Consider the following 17,271-nt stretch of genomic DNA (forward strand, 5'->3'; position numbering starts at 1 on the left):
CCTTATTTATTTATTTATTTTTTTACTTTTGAAATGTCATAAAGCAGCCAGTTCCGTTAATTTCAAGTTGCCCCCAATCATGGTATTTCAGTTAGTGCATTTTATGTTCTGTACTAATTCCTAAAACTATTTATTCTTTTTTTCTCTTTGCTGGCTATACAACAAAATAAAAGTGCCCGCGGGCCGCGCAATAATTTTACGCGTTCACAGCCGCCAGACCATATATGGGAAGCCGGAAACTGAGCACGCGACCCATGAACATGCAGCATTTTAATGAGTTTGAATGATCAAAAATGTCCTAAAACGAATATCAGCTCAAGAAGGCGATGGATGCAAGAGGACACGAACAAAGCCTTTCATAGCTGGAAAGAGCAAACAACTGCAAACGCTGGAAAACAGAGGCCGAAGTTGCATTGTTTCCGTTTGACAGGTAAATATACTGCTTGAACACTGTTGTTACGTCGAAGAGTGGAGGTTGTAGAAAGAGAGGGGGTGTCTAAAGTCTGGCAGAAGTTCTAGAAGGTAACATCACGAACACTACCTGCCAGTCCTTTGAATGAAAACAACACTTACCAGCCTACTTACCTGTGTCCATAGAGCTTTCCTAGGCCACCAGGCCCAAGACACAGCTTTTATAGACACTCAACGTCTATACAGTGCTTTTAGTCCTTCCATCTGCCCACACATTTTAACTATGAACAACTGGGACAAGAGCTGGGCTTTCATTTCCCTCTTCCAGTCAGTGCTAAATAACAAGTTGGCCTCAATAAATGGAAACCCTCAACTTGTATTTATTCTCTTGCCTGGGTCAAAAAAAAATCCTATTTCCAAAAAACAGTGAAAGGAAAAAAAAGGCAAAAAGTTACATTGGAAAATAATTGACTGCTTGACAAATAAACAGGAGTGAAAAAGGTTGCAGAGCCCATAAAATAAATTGACGGGGGTAAATAGCATGTTGGTTTTCTGTGGCCCTGGTGCTTGTGATGAAGTATACAGATTTGCAATTTCCACAGGCAAAGACAAGCCCAATAAACCTCATAATAACATGCAGGGTTAACAGAGGTGTTGTTTTCACCTAGACAGTCATGCCATAAATATGCTTTTAAACTAACTGAAGATGGTTAGGTGTGTGGTGTATTTATTACCTGATGCCCTAGCGGTTTGTGACCGCCCTCTGTTCTTTTTTCACTTTATGGCTGTCTGTTAAGTTTATATTTTCCTTAGCTCTATGGCTAATCAATAGTCACATATTGAAAGCATAGATCTTAGGAATAACTTGCTGAATCTCGCTAGTCTCTCCCGAAATGCGAATGTGTAACAAATTTCATTACCAGTTTCAATAATGAAAACAGCAGGCTATTCAGGGATGTGAGTAGTTCATCAAGATGTGTCTGTGTGTTTGTGAGAGAGAGAGGAAAAAAAAAGTAAGGTTTAAGCTTTTTGTTTCTTTTACAGTGATCCTGACATAAACCAAGATTTCTCCTCCGCTGATGATAAACAATGGTGAGTATAAGTGTATTTTGAAAGAAAGGGGCAGTCAGGCAGCAGCACTGGGATGACTCTGGGGCTGGGAGATATATTTATTTACTTAAGCGATGTGTGTATATTTGGCTCCGTCGGATTGCTCTCTCTGAGGTAGTGGGCCGGTGGTGACCCTGCTGCTCCCTGTGTGAGAGGGTTAGTCTGCTGCTGCTTCAGGGCCCTGCTGATAAGACAGGGCTGCCCTGACACTGCCCAATGAAGAGCAACCCAGAGAAAGACAACAAACATAGCCTAACACCTCCGTGCTGTGACCAATTTAAAACACAGAAGCAGGCTCTAAAACCCTGAATGCAATGAACAATGAACACAGACGCACATGAGGGACATGCACAAACAAAAAGATTGCTGTTTATAGGATTGTAGTAGGATCTCTGTGTTTGTAGTATTTCTAGAGAAAACCTTTTGTACTGCATAAAAACCAAACATTTTTAGAGTAAAGTACAGTGGCAGCATAGTAATGGCATTCGTTGGTAATACTGAATGATTAGTATTAGACATGTATACTGTACCATTAAAAGTAAGTACAGTGATGATCTCAGATGGTAATGGTACAAATATGGTAGTTGGAAACTAAAATTCATACCGTGACATTTAGAACTAACTCAAGAATACTGTGGTACACATCCAAAAAGCTTTTGCAGTATCATAAGTACTGTAGTTTGATATGATAGTATAAGATGCTTTGGTACTTTGAAAGCATTTCTGTCATACTTCTATAGGAACTTTCAAATATTATGATAATGCCCTTCAACAATGTATTACATTTATTTCATATTTAAAAAAATAATGTAATTAGATTTTTATTTAAGAAAATAAGTTATATTTAAGAAAATAAAAAATATAGTATATGCATACATTTTTGGAGTAAAACATAAAGTTTGGTAAGACTTTTTTAAATGATTTGAAAGAAAAGTCTTGTGCTCGCCAAGACTGCTTTTATTTGATCAAATATATAGAAAAAAGGTAATACTGTGAAATATTATCACAATTTTAAAAAGTCTGTTTTTCTTCAATTTATTCTTGTGATGGCAAAGATTCATTTTCATGAGCCATTACATTAGTTTTCAGAGTCACATAATCCATTATAATAAGCTGATTTGTTGTTCAAGGAACATTTCAACATGATTAATGTTGTTGTTGTTGTTTTTTTGTGGAAACCATTTTTTCAGTATTCTTTGATTAATAGAAAGTAAAAAAAAAAAAAGTAATTTATTTAAAATGGAAATATTTTGTAACACAGTAAATGTCTTCACTATCACTTTTGATCAATTTAATGAATTCAAAAAAATATTTAGACATGTTTTGGTTTCAAATGTTAGTGGAACATGTATTTAATGAGAGGAACTACATCTGTAGTAACTCTGCTAGGACACCTGTGAGAACTGGATGGCAAATTACTTTATAAACCCACTTAAAATCATGATTTATCACTTGATTTAAAGTTCAGAAAAGCATCTTTTCTAATTTTTATTTTATTTATTTTTTTATGGATAACTTTGTATTTGTCATCTGATACAGTGAAATTCATAAAGTGTCTTAAGTACTTTTTACAGCCACTAAATCTGTAAAAAAAATCTAAGGGAAAAATATATAGGAAATGCGTTATAAAAGTATTCTTAGTTGCACAAGTAAAAAAAGGCACACAGCTGCAAAGGTACTGAAAGCTCTTCAGCATCTGTTTGCAAATGCAGTTACACATCGCCTCTCAACCCTCCTGTCACGCTTTTGTCTTGTGCCTGTTAATATGATGAAAACTGCTGCGATGATTTTATTAATAAATCCAAACTGGAACGCTGCGAACCTGTTGCCCATATGTTACATATATGTGGACTCCATCATCAAATCAAAACCAGCAGCTGCTGTGACTGTTAAAAAAGCGAACTGAATAGTAGTACAGTTGTCTACGCTAGATAGAATAATATGTTTATTATACTGGCAATGGAGTGCCATTGCCAGGAAATACATAATATACACAGCGATGTATAGGAATATATTACTCATCCCTTGTGTGGTGTGGGCCTCCTCGCAGGTAATGGATCCAGCACATGGTTTTGGACACACTCCTGCGTCCCTTCATCACAGATTGAGCGATGAACCCCTGACTGTAAGTGCATTACAGACCGGCTATAGTCAGTCCTGCCTTTAAAGATACTGCATTTAGTCCATTCAGAAGGGTTTTTCTTTCCTTCCTAAACATAGAACTGAATGTCGCTCATTTATTTCAGCTGCTCTCCTGGAACATGCCAATGAGCAATGTGATTAGGCTCAGTCGAACCTGAGAGATTGTTATTTTTGCATCCGTGCCAGGGTATAAAAGCACACCTTGTACATTATATGATACATCATATAATGTGAGCTCAGCGTCTCTGACAAGGGAAAAAATGTAGTGCTGTGTTGGTTACGGTGTGTTATAGCCAGTTCCATTTTAATGATTTGGGCTTTCCTCCACCGCCGGGACCCAGGACTCCACACAATATATCTAAATTCATATTATGTCCATTTTGTTTTCACATATTGTCTTTGTGCACTATAAGTTTTGTAGTGTGTACTTACATTTAAGGTGTTTGTTGATTTATTCAGCTATCTTTTAGTTTGATAATTAATCACGCTTCCTAAGGTATTCCACTTAGCTGCTGCAAACGTTTTAAGAGGTGATATATTCTCATATGTCTTTAAAAAAATCCATCTTTCATGCAAAGTACTGGTTAAAAAACGTAATGTACCATCATTACTCATCTTAGGAATTGCTTTTTTGATGAGGAAAAATAAAGCTAGAGAATGTGCAAGCAAGATGAATCCAAAACCCATGAATGATTAAACAATTTATTATGATCACAATTCGGGGGGCGATTACGATCAGATGATGTCATATACGTTTCAGTTGATTGCTTTATATGTATCATTCCAATTCCATCTCATCTTTAGCATATATTATTAGTTATAGTGCACAATAATTATTTTATATTATCATAACTCTACTGACAGATCACTCCTTGAGAGTGAAGTCAGTGGATGTTCTGCATTCAAACTCACATGAATCATGAAAAAAATAACCTATTAAATTAATATTCAAGTCTGGTAAGTAAATAAACAGAGCCACCAAATTGCCACCTGTCACCTTCCTCCTTTATGTAACATACTGTACAAAATAAATACAGACTTTTCTACTGTATTTTATGAAGGACTGCCATTGATCCACAAATAACGCTAGCCGTAACATCAACTGTTTGATTTTCCATGCTTTAAAGTTCCCTCACAGACTTGTTTGCTTACATTATGGGGACCAAATGTCCCCACAAGGAGAGCAAAAACTGAAAACGCATGAGCAAAATAGCTTAAATGTCTTCACACTTTATATGTGCTATATTATAAATATAAATAATAATGAAAATTGAAAATTAGATTGGGTTACGAATAGGGCATAGAAAATGACACAACAAATGATTATATTGTAATTTATATTCTAAATAACCTGTATCCATAATATAATATATTATCTAATAATATAATACATCTAATCAGTTTAAAAAAAAAAACTATAGAACTCAGTGGAAGGTCCCTGCCATGATAGGAAACAAGTGTTTTGTTTTGTGTGTGTGTGTGTGTGTGTGTTAAGCACGTTGCTTTAGTGGAAGGTGACACGTTGAGCTTGGTTTTTTTGGAACCTGTTGAAGCAGAAAATAAGTAATAAGTAGCATCACATGTATTCATCAACATTACTTTGACAGTATGAAAAATGTAATGAAGAATTAGCATAATTTCCCTGCAGCTATACGCTTCCCTCAGGAGACCCCTAAAGCTACTATGTGATATATTCTGAAACGATTTCAATGTATGTGATTATTTATTTTGACTAGATCAGACGATAACTGCGTTTATTCTTGTATTTTCCTTTAGCTGTCATTATGAAAGATCTGCCTTTCACTTCAGGCAACTGCTTTTGTTATTACTGTAGTCTGGGTCATTCAGGAAAATTATGCTTATGATGCACTACTCCAATCACTGTCAATTCTAACTCGCTTCCATTTAACCTGGGGTGAATATGCCTTTCTGTGAAGTCCTGAAGTGATAAAGGCAAATAAATAGAAATTGATGTTTCATAAGAATAGCAGAGCAATAATTTGTCCACATGGGGGTGCTATAAAGACTCCATAGTGTTTTTGACAATCTCTGTAGTGTAAAAGCATTGCAGTCAGACAGACAACGTCTCCGTTAACTACAGTTCTGGGGTCAGTATAACTGAACAGATGGGCCATGCCTTACTGACTCTTGAGCTGGTAATCTGAGCAGACAGAAGCACAGCAGGCCCAGACCAACTAGTAGACTATTTGTTCAACTGTACAGAATTTGGAAGTGTTGCTAACCCCGCTGGAGGCTATTTGATGTGGAGAAAAAATGATTATTGGCTGGTTAGGTATTGTTTCTTTTGGCTGTCAGCTGTTCTTATAATATTTGGTTAAAGCTGAATTGGTCAAAACTTAATGTTTACTGTCTATTGAAGACCACATTTGGGAGATAAACTTTACAGAGGGACTTTTTATAGAAAACTCTGCCTCTAAGGAGTGTTTAATTCGCTGGAATTTAGAATTAATCAGATTTTGTAGCAAATGAAACTAAATTAGCCAGTGGCATTGTCATTTTGTGGATAATTAAACAGAATGGAACAATGTTTGACCAAAATTCCTCTGGGTTTTTATTGCACACAGTATCTTACTGTCTCTGTTTTGCAAACTCCCCTTTTTGGAAGAACCAAAATAGAATCTTTTCCTTCAGTTCAGAGGCAAAGCCTCTCTCCTTTTCTAGATGTCAAGAGGAGAGATTTAAAAGCACGTTTTTCTGTGTTTGTGCTGGGTACGGTAAGATGTGTCACTAAATAACTTACCATGTCAAAGATACAGACAAGACTATTTCATTCGGAGCTTTACTTGCCGTTTCATCTCAGAGTATGTGTGCACATGAGAGAAATGGTATCAACGGGGAAAATACCTTTCAATTGGCGAGTAGAACCCATCATCTCTGGATTTATCCACACAAAGCTTTTTGAAATGTACCTTTTTTATTTTTTCCAAGTCTGCAGTGTTCAGGGCTTTCACGACATGTCTTACTGTACATCACTGACACATCCAGATGAAGAGATTACACCCAAAATCCACATGAGAGAGGGGAGCCCTGAGGGAATTTTCCCATCTTCACTGTCATGTGGGATCACATGAGGAGCCAAGCTATTACAGTGGCTCAGCTCACCCATCGGATCATAACAACTGTCACGCATTTCGATATAAGAGATCTGGCCCATTAAAGGAAGTGCTGGTCATTTGCACAGGAAGAGGGGTGATGTCATTGCTTTACCGCGCTTAGGGATTTAGTACAGTGGTTGGATCGCAGCTCAAAAATGAGACCCATGCACGTCTGTTTTGATGGGTTGAGGAAAGCAAGGAAAAACTATTTTAAAAGCATTTTTTTCCTTGTGTTGTTGAGCATATTAAAAAAAGATTTTATTTTAGTTTTTAGATCTAATTTAAATTGTATAATATTTTAATATAGTTTTATTTTTATTTTTTGATTTTGTTGTTTTTAAGTAAGTTTTGAAGATTGTTTAGTTATAGATCTTCTTGAGATGTCTTTATCCAATCATTTTGTCTTTGTGATTGAGCCTTGTTTGTAGAGAAGAGGCACGTATCGTGAGGATATCTGCTAACAAATATAATTGCTTCATCATTTGCCATGTGGACTTGCCATTTTTGGTCTTCCTGTGCTTATTATTTATTGTTTGAAATAATCAAATTGAAGAAACATGTGTGGAGTTGAGTGGATCACTTGAAAAAAAAAAGAAAGAAAGAAATTATGGAGTAATGTGCTTGCAAAATTGAATCATGCTGTCGTAGAAACAAGGATTTAGGATGTTTAGTAATGCACAATTATTGTTTGCTGTAACGGATTTGCGAAAATAGTAGACTGCTGTTTTAAAGACAAAGCAAAGCATTTTACCTCACAGGAATGTTGCATCACAGAATAAACAGCACATATAGCTACAGGAGACAAGGGGTGTGTAATACATATTGCACTTCAGCTTTTTTACTGTTTAACTGCATACAAAAACAATAGTTATAATAATAATAATTACTAGTTTCTTGCGTAGTTGTGCTTGCATGTTAAAATAGCTGTGATTACTGCAGCTGCATAATATTGCTGGATTTGCATATACATATATATTGTGTAACATACTAAATCATTATTTTTACTTTAATTTCATCATAAATTTAAGTTTTGCTAATAATAATTAACTATACTTGCCTAAAATAATCTGAAGAATCTGAAGAAAACGTTTATCTTCCAACTTCTTTCTATCATGCTCTCAAACAGTATTTCATACACACAAACCTGTTAAAATACAGCAGTACAAGGCTGTACCGTTGTTGAAATGTTCCTTATGCTCTCAGATTAACTTCTACCTTTACATACATCACATTAACGTCCTTGACTGGAGAACAGCATTTGTTCTTCCTTAGCTGACAGTCCTTGAGGGACTATTTCTATTTCCTTTTCATTTGATCACTATTAGCTTTTAGCTCTTAGGGTGCATTCAATAGCTGGAAGCGGTTTAGAGTGATGCCCATGGGCACTGTGATGCACGGCCAGTCTTTTGGAACTGTTTTTGTAAGTCTAAGACATTACAAAAAGCACACTCCCCCACGACAGTCCCCATGGGTGCATAGGAATGCAGAGAAGATGATTCAAACGTCTGCGTAAGTTACTATGTTTGTTAGCTCAGATGCAGATGAGCCATGAATTAGAAGAGACAAGAAGTCATTACATCATAAATGATGCAATCTTTTGGTTGTGTTCATGATATGATTTGTTTTTGTTTCTCTCAGAAATTTTTTTGACATAAGGCAATATGGATGATTGAAAAATAGTCCCTAATTAAAAAGTAAAAGGTAATTCATTTTAGTTGCTACTTAACTGTATATTTCAACTGAGATGTCATAGTTTACAATTCCAAATTATTTATCATAACTGTGACTTTATATCGCACAGTGGTTGAGATTGTAACTGTTTAGCATTTAATTTTTTTTTTTTTTATTTCATTTTTTAACTCTGGGATAAAACGGGTTCCATATTTATATTGATTTAAAAATATATATTTTTTAAAAATGTTTTTAAACACGTCTCTAATGCACACCGATGCTGCATATGTGTTATAAATAATGCAGTAAAACAGCAATACGGTGAAATATTATTACAATTTAAAATAAATGTATGCCTATGATGGAATAGCTGAATTTTCAGTGTCACATGATCTTTCAGAAAGGGTTCTAATAATGATTTGGTGCTCTATATGCATTCCCTATATTGTTATCAATGTTAAAAACCATGATACATTTGTTTCAGGATTCAAAAAGTTCAAAAGAACAGCATTTACTTTTATTGCAACAATGTAAAAAGAAAGTTTCCAAGCAAAATATTTTGTTAACATTAAGCAAAAAGAAGTTTTTTTAAATTTGCAATTATAAAGCAATAGATACATGGTTTTTTCTGTTAACTTAATTCTGATATAAATTTATTTTTTTTGAGTTTATATAAAATGCAGTGATGTTTCTAAATTTTTACATTGTGTATAGATTATTTTGAGACCACCGTAAATGCATCAGGCATCTATATGTGTCATATAATACTGTTGAAGTCTCTCGAGCTCCCTGACAGTGTGTTTCTGGCAGACAGTGCCTAGTGGTTTGCTATCTCTTTGTGTGTGTGTGTTTACAGCACAAGTAACCGCGGCTGTTGAAAACTACAGGCCGTCTGTGGTAAAGTCCGAGCCCTGGTGTTTTTAGCCCTTGTATGAGTAAAATGTGCACGTAAACAAATTAGGGACTGAGCGACGGCTTTCCACTCCATCTGATTCCTCTGATGCCTGTAGGCCCAGCCCAGTTGGCCAGGGTTAAAAGGAAGCCAAAAGTAGCTGAGTGCGATTTTTGGCCGTCTGCTGCTCCAAAATGAGAATGAAGAAAGATGAACTTAACAGACTGGGTATAACATATCCTTTTTCCTTCTCTATTTCTTTCACTCTCCCTCTTGCTATCACACGTGACCTGGCAGACAATAGACAGTATGGGAACACATCAACATTAAAAAAGCGAAGCTGGTTGGATGAGGGAAGAAAGCAAAAAGGAAAGGGTGTTAGGGTGGAGGAAGAGAAAAAAGGTTGCATCTCCATCGGGCGCAATCTTGGCAGACCGAGCTCAGCGTGACTGATGAGATGCGTGCCATCGCTGACACCCCCGCTGTCCGGCACTGGGAGGGAGAGCGGGTGGGAGGAGACGTTTATGGGAAAGGCAGATCATCCAGTTCTGGTGTGCTCGTGCCAGACACAGAGTAAATCTCTCTCTGGAGACTCACAGCAGCCAGACTCCACCAGCCGTGCCCACGTTGTCACCGTCTGTGATGTAACGCATTCTTCTTTCTCTCATGCACGGACGACACCTAATTTGGGCACAGACTCCTCATCTGATGAGACTCCATTATATGATTTAAACCATATCTTCTGTTAGCGTTCAGATGGCCATGTGATTCAGATCATGTAGACGTTTATCATACTGGCATGAAATACTTTAAGGATCTTTCAATACTTTATTTAAAACAAGTTTTTGTGTTTTTTTTTTATTGAATAGTTTTTAGTCCCAACTTAATTTAGCAAGTGCACAGAACATTTATTTATATTTTAAAAATTCATCGGACACACTGCAGAACTGTTTAAATTAACTAATTAATAAAAATGCCACTACATTTTTTTTTAAAACACTTGCTAAATAAGTATTGCTTTCTCTCTCTTCCTCTCTATGTCTGTATGTGTGTATGTATGTATGTGTATATATATATACAGTATATATATATATATATATATATATATATATATATATATATTTATATTTATATTTATATTTATATTTATATTTATATTTATATTTATGTGTGTGTTTGTGTGTGTGTGTGTGTGTGTGTGTGTGTTATTAACATAAAATGTGATCTTAAATGATTCTCTTATGTCTCGTGTTACATGTCAACTGTCCAAATACTTGGGTGAATAACCATTTCTTCAAATGTGTGTACATGAATCCATATTTCTCTAATAAGTATATACTTTCTGATACAGAAAGACACTGTTTTTGTAATTATGCCATTTCTTTGTAAATATATAATATAGTGGACATGATATAACATTTCTCGTTCTCGCTTTTGGTTAGTATATTCATTCTGTTAATGTTACACATGTCTAGTATATTATCCTCATTCTGTTTATTCATTGTGATTAATGTAGTTCAACACAGAAATTAATCTTGTTTGTACTCCTATTTAATTTTCTCTGTGCTCTCTCTAGCTTACAATCAGTTATACACTCACTTTTGAAGCATCAGCCAGCTAACAAGAAGGTTTCAATGAACACAGAATCTATGAAGAACTTTTAGTCTCCAAAGAAGCTTATAGCAACTTACAGGAACCTGTGAAGCCCAAAATGGTTCTCGTAAGGAAAACCTTCATTTTTAGGAGTGATGGTTAGGGTTAGGTTCAAAGATAACATAAAAATAAATTAAAGTGCTACTAATCAGATGATCTTGATCACTTGCACACTTCATTGCAAAACCTAACAATTGTATATTTGTTCTTACAGAATTCTGTGCTCTAATGTTACAAACAAGTTTGTATTAGGAAAGATAAAAACTGCATATTTTTACATGTGCACTCCCTCTGTCTTTTCCCTGTTGAGAGATTTGCTTTTCTCCAGACAGACCCTCATTTCCTATGTTCAATTTTTGCACTGTAAGAGGTGTTATTTAGTGTCGGTGCTGTTTGAACCTAAAGAGAATGTAAATGCATTGAGAACTTGGCTTATCGTTGGATGTCATCCTTAACTAGTGGCTTAATCTGACTCTCCACAGCTTTCAAGCAGCCAGGCGTAAAAGGAAAGGCAACAGAGAATGGTTTCCAGATTGAAAAAAAAAAAAAAAAAAACTCCCAGGAAAGAGAAATGTGGATCCAGATGGCTCCTCTGTTCATGTTCTTGTACATATTTAGTCATAGCGTTTCAAGTGGTGGATATTTGCATGTTGGTTTTGTAATGCTAATGAATATGTTTTTGATTTGCATTGAAGAAAAAGAAGAAGAAGAAAAGAAAGAAACTGTCCTGTAGTGACTCTTGGTCTCTCTTTCTCTCTCTCTCTCTCTCTCTCTCTCTTTTAATTACTTCCAGGAGACAGATCCTCCTTTAACCTTTAATCATTTTAATCAGCTTATCTTTCTCGGGAAGTGCCTGATCTTAGATGGTGATTTGTTTATATGTTAAAAGTTGCTCCCTGTTGTCTTCTTGAAAGCCGTCATTTGTTTTGTGGCTAACAAGTGATTAACAGTTAACAAAATGAGTTAAGCTATTCTCCTCAGGTCATGTTCATGTAAAGTGCAGTGTAACACCAGATATCATTTTTGATATTTTTTTACTAGTGGGTGCAGGGCTCTAGTTCATTTATGTAATGGAGGATAGCAAAATAAAGTGAACTGTGACACATTATATCCAAATATTCTTCATACAGTGGACTACCAGTAAAATTGATAAAAATTGGGGACCAAAATTATTCAGACACTTTGACCTGACCATGTTTTGACCAAGTGTTTTTTCTTTAATTGCTAATGCGGCATTTTTACACCACAGACTGAAAAAAATGAAGAATTACTTGGCAATTGGTTGACATAAATTGGTATTGTCTAATTGTGTACTTAAATTTAACTACTGAATTTTTGGTTGATTGTAATCCATTACATACAGCACCGTACCTTTCTTTCAAAGTCATCTGACATTACCAAGATGAATTTGTTCTGACGCAGTTTAACTCTGAGTTCTTGTTATATGTTATTACCATTTTCGAAACCATAGCGAATAAACTGATAATGTGAGAAATATTGAAGGTGTCTGAATAAATTTTGGTTTGACTAATATATATATATATATATATATATATATATATAAATCTCATATGTATTTATTTAAAAAATAAAAAGTAAAGCAATTATTAAATTACTTTTTGAGTAAAGTTTTAAAGCCTCTCCCTCTGTCTGTCAGTCTGTACATGTACTTCTCTGTGTGGAGTTGGCCGGTGGTTTGATAGGTCCTGCTTGGTGGGATAATTGCCTGTTAAAGTGTTTGGGAGGCAGGTGCAGGACGGCTGTGTTACCAGAGCACTTGCCCTGGCAGACATTCTGAATCAACACTGTGTTCTCTTACACATTACGCTCCTGTAAAAAACAGCCATCTGCACAAATAAGCAGACTTTTTATAGGTATACACTGAGAATTAGCTTCAGGAAGGACAGACTCAATGCTTGAAAGATTGGTGACGTCAAGGCCACAGCGTCATTCATTCCAGCCAAGGGTTTTGTTGTAGAAAGGTAGGCCTGCTTCAAATTAATTGACACTTGCACAGCTGTTGTAGATTATATCTAGTTTTAATCCAACATGCTTGTTGTCAAATCCAACTTATTTATGTAGACCAGAACATTTATTATTTAATCACTGGGGAAGAACAACTCAAAGTGTTAATGTTCATACAGTGTGTAGCATTGGAAACATTGATTCATTCTTGTGAATTGGTTCATTTGGCTTGTTTGTGTGTATGAATTATATAAATTGGAATACTATAATACTATATTTTCTGTTTATTAATTATAAGTAGTTTGTTGATGTCGCTATGCCATTTATCATTCAAAAACATTGTTTTTGACAAGAAAATATAGAAGTGATTACATTTGATATTTATAATATAATATAATTGTGTATATAATTATAATATAATATAATATTTATAATAATTAATATAATTTATAATATAATAATATTGTCACTTTAAAGCATTTTTCTATTTTGCTACTTAAAGGAGCTTGACTTTATAAACTCAACTTGATTGGATTCTATTTACTTTTTTAGGTCATGTTCCTCTTTAGCACTCAATTCAGGTGTGTAATGCACTTTTACTTCCTTTCGGTTTTTCTCTGAAATTCATTTTCAGTTCTGAGTATCTTCTAAGCTACCATTTTAAACCAGGGCTTGACATTTTCTTCATAGTCATGATTGAACATGTCATTTTATTATTATTGTTATAAGTCATGGTGTAATATAGCATTTAAATTCAGTCTTTTCTCAGCTCCAATCAGTCTGTCAGGTCAAGATGTGCTGCATTTCATAAGTATCAGCTTTGGCGATAACATTGGATCAGCTGTCTTTGATGGATGATCCAGAACCCGATGTCTCTAAATCATTGCTTTCAGTGTACAGAGGTCTCTCTGGTTGTGACCAGCCTATGATTATACGATCTAAATATCGTACGCTGGAATAAAAATACTTGTATGATGTTTGTTTCTCTGTGTTTTATGACCGGCTGAAAAACAAACCGAGAGGCAGGGAAGTATTCTAAGGTCACTAATGATTTTCTAGTGCACTTAGAGAAAAGCACATTAGGGCAGTTGAGGAAGTGTCTCCGTTTTCTATAATGAAACCACAAATTGAAGTCACAATTTCAGAATACTTTCCTTGTGGTCCAGACCTGGTTTTCCAAGCCTTTACAGTATCATCATAATCAAACCCATATGATTGCTAGAACCATGTTTTGAATCACTGAAGGATTTCTTTTTTATTTTTATTGTATTAGTTTTACAAACTAGATTCCGTCAAAGATATTTGGACGATCTTCTGAACTCAAATTCAAAGATATTTACATCACTGTTATATTTTGCGCGCTGTATGAAAGAGAAGAGCAATATGTTTGCAGTCAACATCTGACTGTTGAATGTTATTGCCATGTTTAGTAAATGCAGGGCCAAGCATGCGGTAAATTTAGCTTTGTTTAATGTTCAGTGCCTTTGATGTGTTTCACGCAGAGCTGCATTGCCTCCGAACATGAACTAAATCGCGTGAGGATCCTGACTGATCTCCATTGTTTCCCGTTGTTTTGCATTATTAATTGCCGTTTTGTAGCAGTGTTGTTCTGGAGCTGTAGTTTTAATTATCTGCTTTACATATAAATGACCATGCAATAAAGTGACTAATTGAGTTTTTTGACATTTGAGAAACCATATGTCTTTTTATGTGGCTTAGGGAGCTTCAGAAACACGCTGGAAAATGACTAGGCTTTGCGATACTATAAACCAACCACTTAAAGAGAAGTTTGTAATGTGAGGAATGTAAACTATTTTAACACAATGTTTATAAATGCGTAATGTTATAAAATGGATGTCGTAGAGTTTGTATGAGATTTACTATTACTGGGATCGCCTTGGGCTGAGATATTGCTTTAAGAGTGTAATCTATCACCATAAGGCTTTGGCAACAAAAGCTAGTGTGAGGAGAGAATTTTGATTATGGACAATAATGCCTTTTTAGCATTAATTGTATCGGAGTTATCATGGCCTCATTTATAATTTAATAGTTGGCCCAAAAATGATCATTCTGTCCTCCATTTCATTACAGATGTGGGTTCATTTCTTTTGTGAAGCTTGTCTCTTTTTTGCATGAATTGAGTCTACATGGAGTTTGACATTTCAAGCGCTTCATAAAGTATCCAAAAGCACCATAAAAGTAGTTTATAGGATATCTGAAACAATACAGTAGATTTGTGTCAGGAGCCATAGTGAGAGTGAACTAGAAGTTGTTTACCAATAATCTTCTTTACTCACTCAAAATACTAATTGAATCCTTCCAGCTGGATCAGTCGGACTCCTGAATGGATCACTGAAACATTTTTGTTAATAACTAAAGCAGCAGATTCTTTGAAAAGATCCATCTTGAATGATTTCTTCACAAATTGGATGCTAATATTTCTGTTATATGGCTTTAGAAGTGTTAATATAGCATGAGTCATGGGCCACTTTTATTATATTTTTATGGTGCGTTCGGGTCTTAAAAAAACTTCAGTCCTCATTTATTTGGAAGGAAGTTGGTTTTGAATAAAATTAGGACACATACAGTTCTATTCGAAAGTTTTGGTAATAATGAGATAATAATATGGTAATAAAAATGTTTCTCTAGCACCACTTCAGCATATTAGACTGATTTCTGAAGGACCGTGTAACACACTGGAGTCACGACACAGGAATAAATTACATTTCAAAATATATTAAAATAGAAACGGTATTTAAAGTTTTAATGATATTTCACAAATGAATGCAGCCTTCAGTGAACCTTACCGACCCTAAACTTTGGAATGGTAGCATAAATAATAGCTAAATTTCATTTTATCCCTAAACTAATCCTTTAAAATGGACACAGTGAGTTATTTACAATAAAAGCATGTTATCTACTTCCAGCAGTGTACAGAAAAAATATTCTGGATGGCTATGCTGGATCCAAACTGCGGATGAGCTGGGAAGTCTCCTGAGGTACGGATAGAATATAGTCATGCCAGCCTTTCAGATGAGAAGCACATTTCATATTCACGGGTGCCTAGCCTCACCATACCTTACAGTCTCAAAATCCTCATATAATGACATCGAGTTTCCTCTGCACTCCTTCCTCTGTTATGTTCACAGTGGGTGCAACATAACTTCACACACACATGGCCTGGCACCTGGGGACTGAATTATCACAACATGTCAACCACCTCTGCATCTTACTTGGCTTTTGCGAGAATGCACACTGGCTTTTTATTATTACCATTATTATAATTTCTATTATTTATTCATGCCTCTATTTATTTATTTATAAATGGCAGGCTGAGTGTACACTAGACTAGTGCTGCTTTCTGTTTTACTTGTGTCCCATAAGCCATGTTAATGCCATGCTGGTTGTGGATCTGTATTTCACATTAACAATACTAGCACCCAGCTGCTTTATGGAACCTGTAAACGTGGCTGACTCTTCAGTGCCTACACCAGTGCAGCGCATATACAAGTGAAAGGTATATGTCCATTATTATAGATCTGGTACCATCACAGTAATTCTAGTATTGGTAACTAACTTAAAGTAGTGATGCTGCTGTATCTTTCTGTGCATGTGTGACAGTCTGCTGGTTACATAGCAGTGTAGCTTTTCCAGCTATTTTTTTTAACAAGCGTTTGTTAGCGGTAGTGGTTTACTGTGACTATACACCGTTTTTTTTATGTCACATTGGATTGCACCTGCAGCTTTACACCCAAGCAAGCTGAGGCAATTATCAAAAACACTTTCTTTTATGTAGCTTTAGGAATTCTGTTTCCTTTCGGTGAACTGAACAGTTTATCTGAATCAAATGATTTATAAATGATTCACTGATTGATTTGATTCATCCTTGTACCCCTGTTCTATTTTTTTTTATTTAAACCTTTTTCATTAATTTAGTTGTTCTGACCATTTTTGTTTCCTTTTTTGACTGTTTCTGAGTTATTTCTCATTAGTGGATATTCCTATTGGTCTCTAAAATGTTGACCATTCAATGAATTCTAGTTGACCTCTCTGGATCAGATGAATGGGGTATTTGCATATAGATATCTTCTGTATCAATGGTGTCTTTGCAGGAAAAGAGTCATCTAATCACTGGGAGTAGGAAGTTATAGTGAGATTTCTTATTTTATTAGTTGTGTTTGATAACTAAGAGTACCTGTTTAATGATGTCACAAATTAATGATATAATTTTGGATTCATTTTCTAAACTACTATTCAAAGTTTTGGGGTTTTTAAGATTTTTTTTATGTTTTTGAAGTAAAATGAAGCATG

The 17,271-nt window shown here is 35.2% G+C and overlaps 1 long non-coding RNA gene across 5 annotated transcripts in view; it reads left to right on the top strand.

The window, feature by feature from the left end:
- Positions 1-205: 205 nt before the first annotated feature.
- The window catches only part of LOC132144720 (uncharacterized), a 52,878-nt gene continuing 35,812 nt past the window's right edge, over positions 206-17,271 (top strand). For 2 of the 5 annotated variants that reach the window (XR_009434392.1, XR_009434390.1), the window contains exons 1-3: positions 206-430; positions 1,456-1,503; positions 3,572-3,646. This is a non-coding gene — a long non-coding RNA (uncharacterized LOC132144720). Of the gene's footprint in view, positions 431-1,455; positions 1,504-3,571; positions 3,647-11,477; positions 11,997-15,887; positions 15,960-17,271 lie in introns of those variants that run through there. The other 3 variants (XR_009434391.1, XR_009434389.1, XR_009434393.1) reach the window with 3 other exon arrangements.

The sequence above is a fragment of the Carassius carassius genome, chromosome 8 (genome assembly GCF_963082965.1).
Source record: "Carassius carassius chromosome 8, fCarCar2.1, whole genome shotgun sequence".
Taxonomy (NCBI): domain Eukaryota; kingdom Metazoa; phylum Chordata; class Actinopteri; order Cypriniformes; family Cyprinidae; genus Carassius; species Carassius carassius.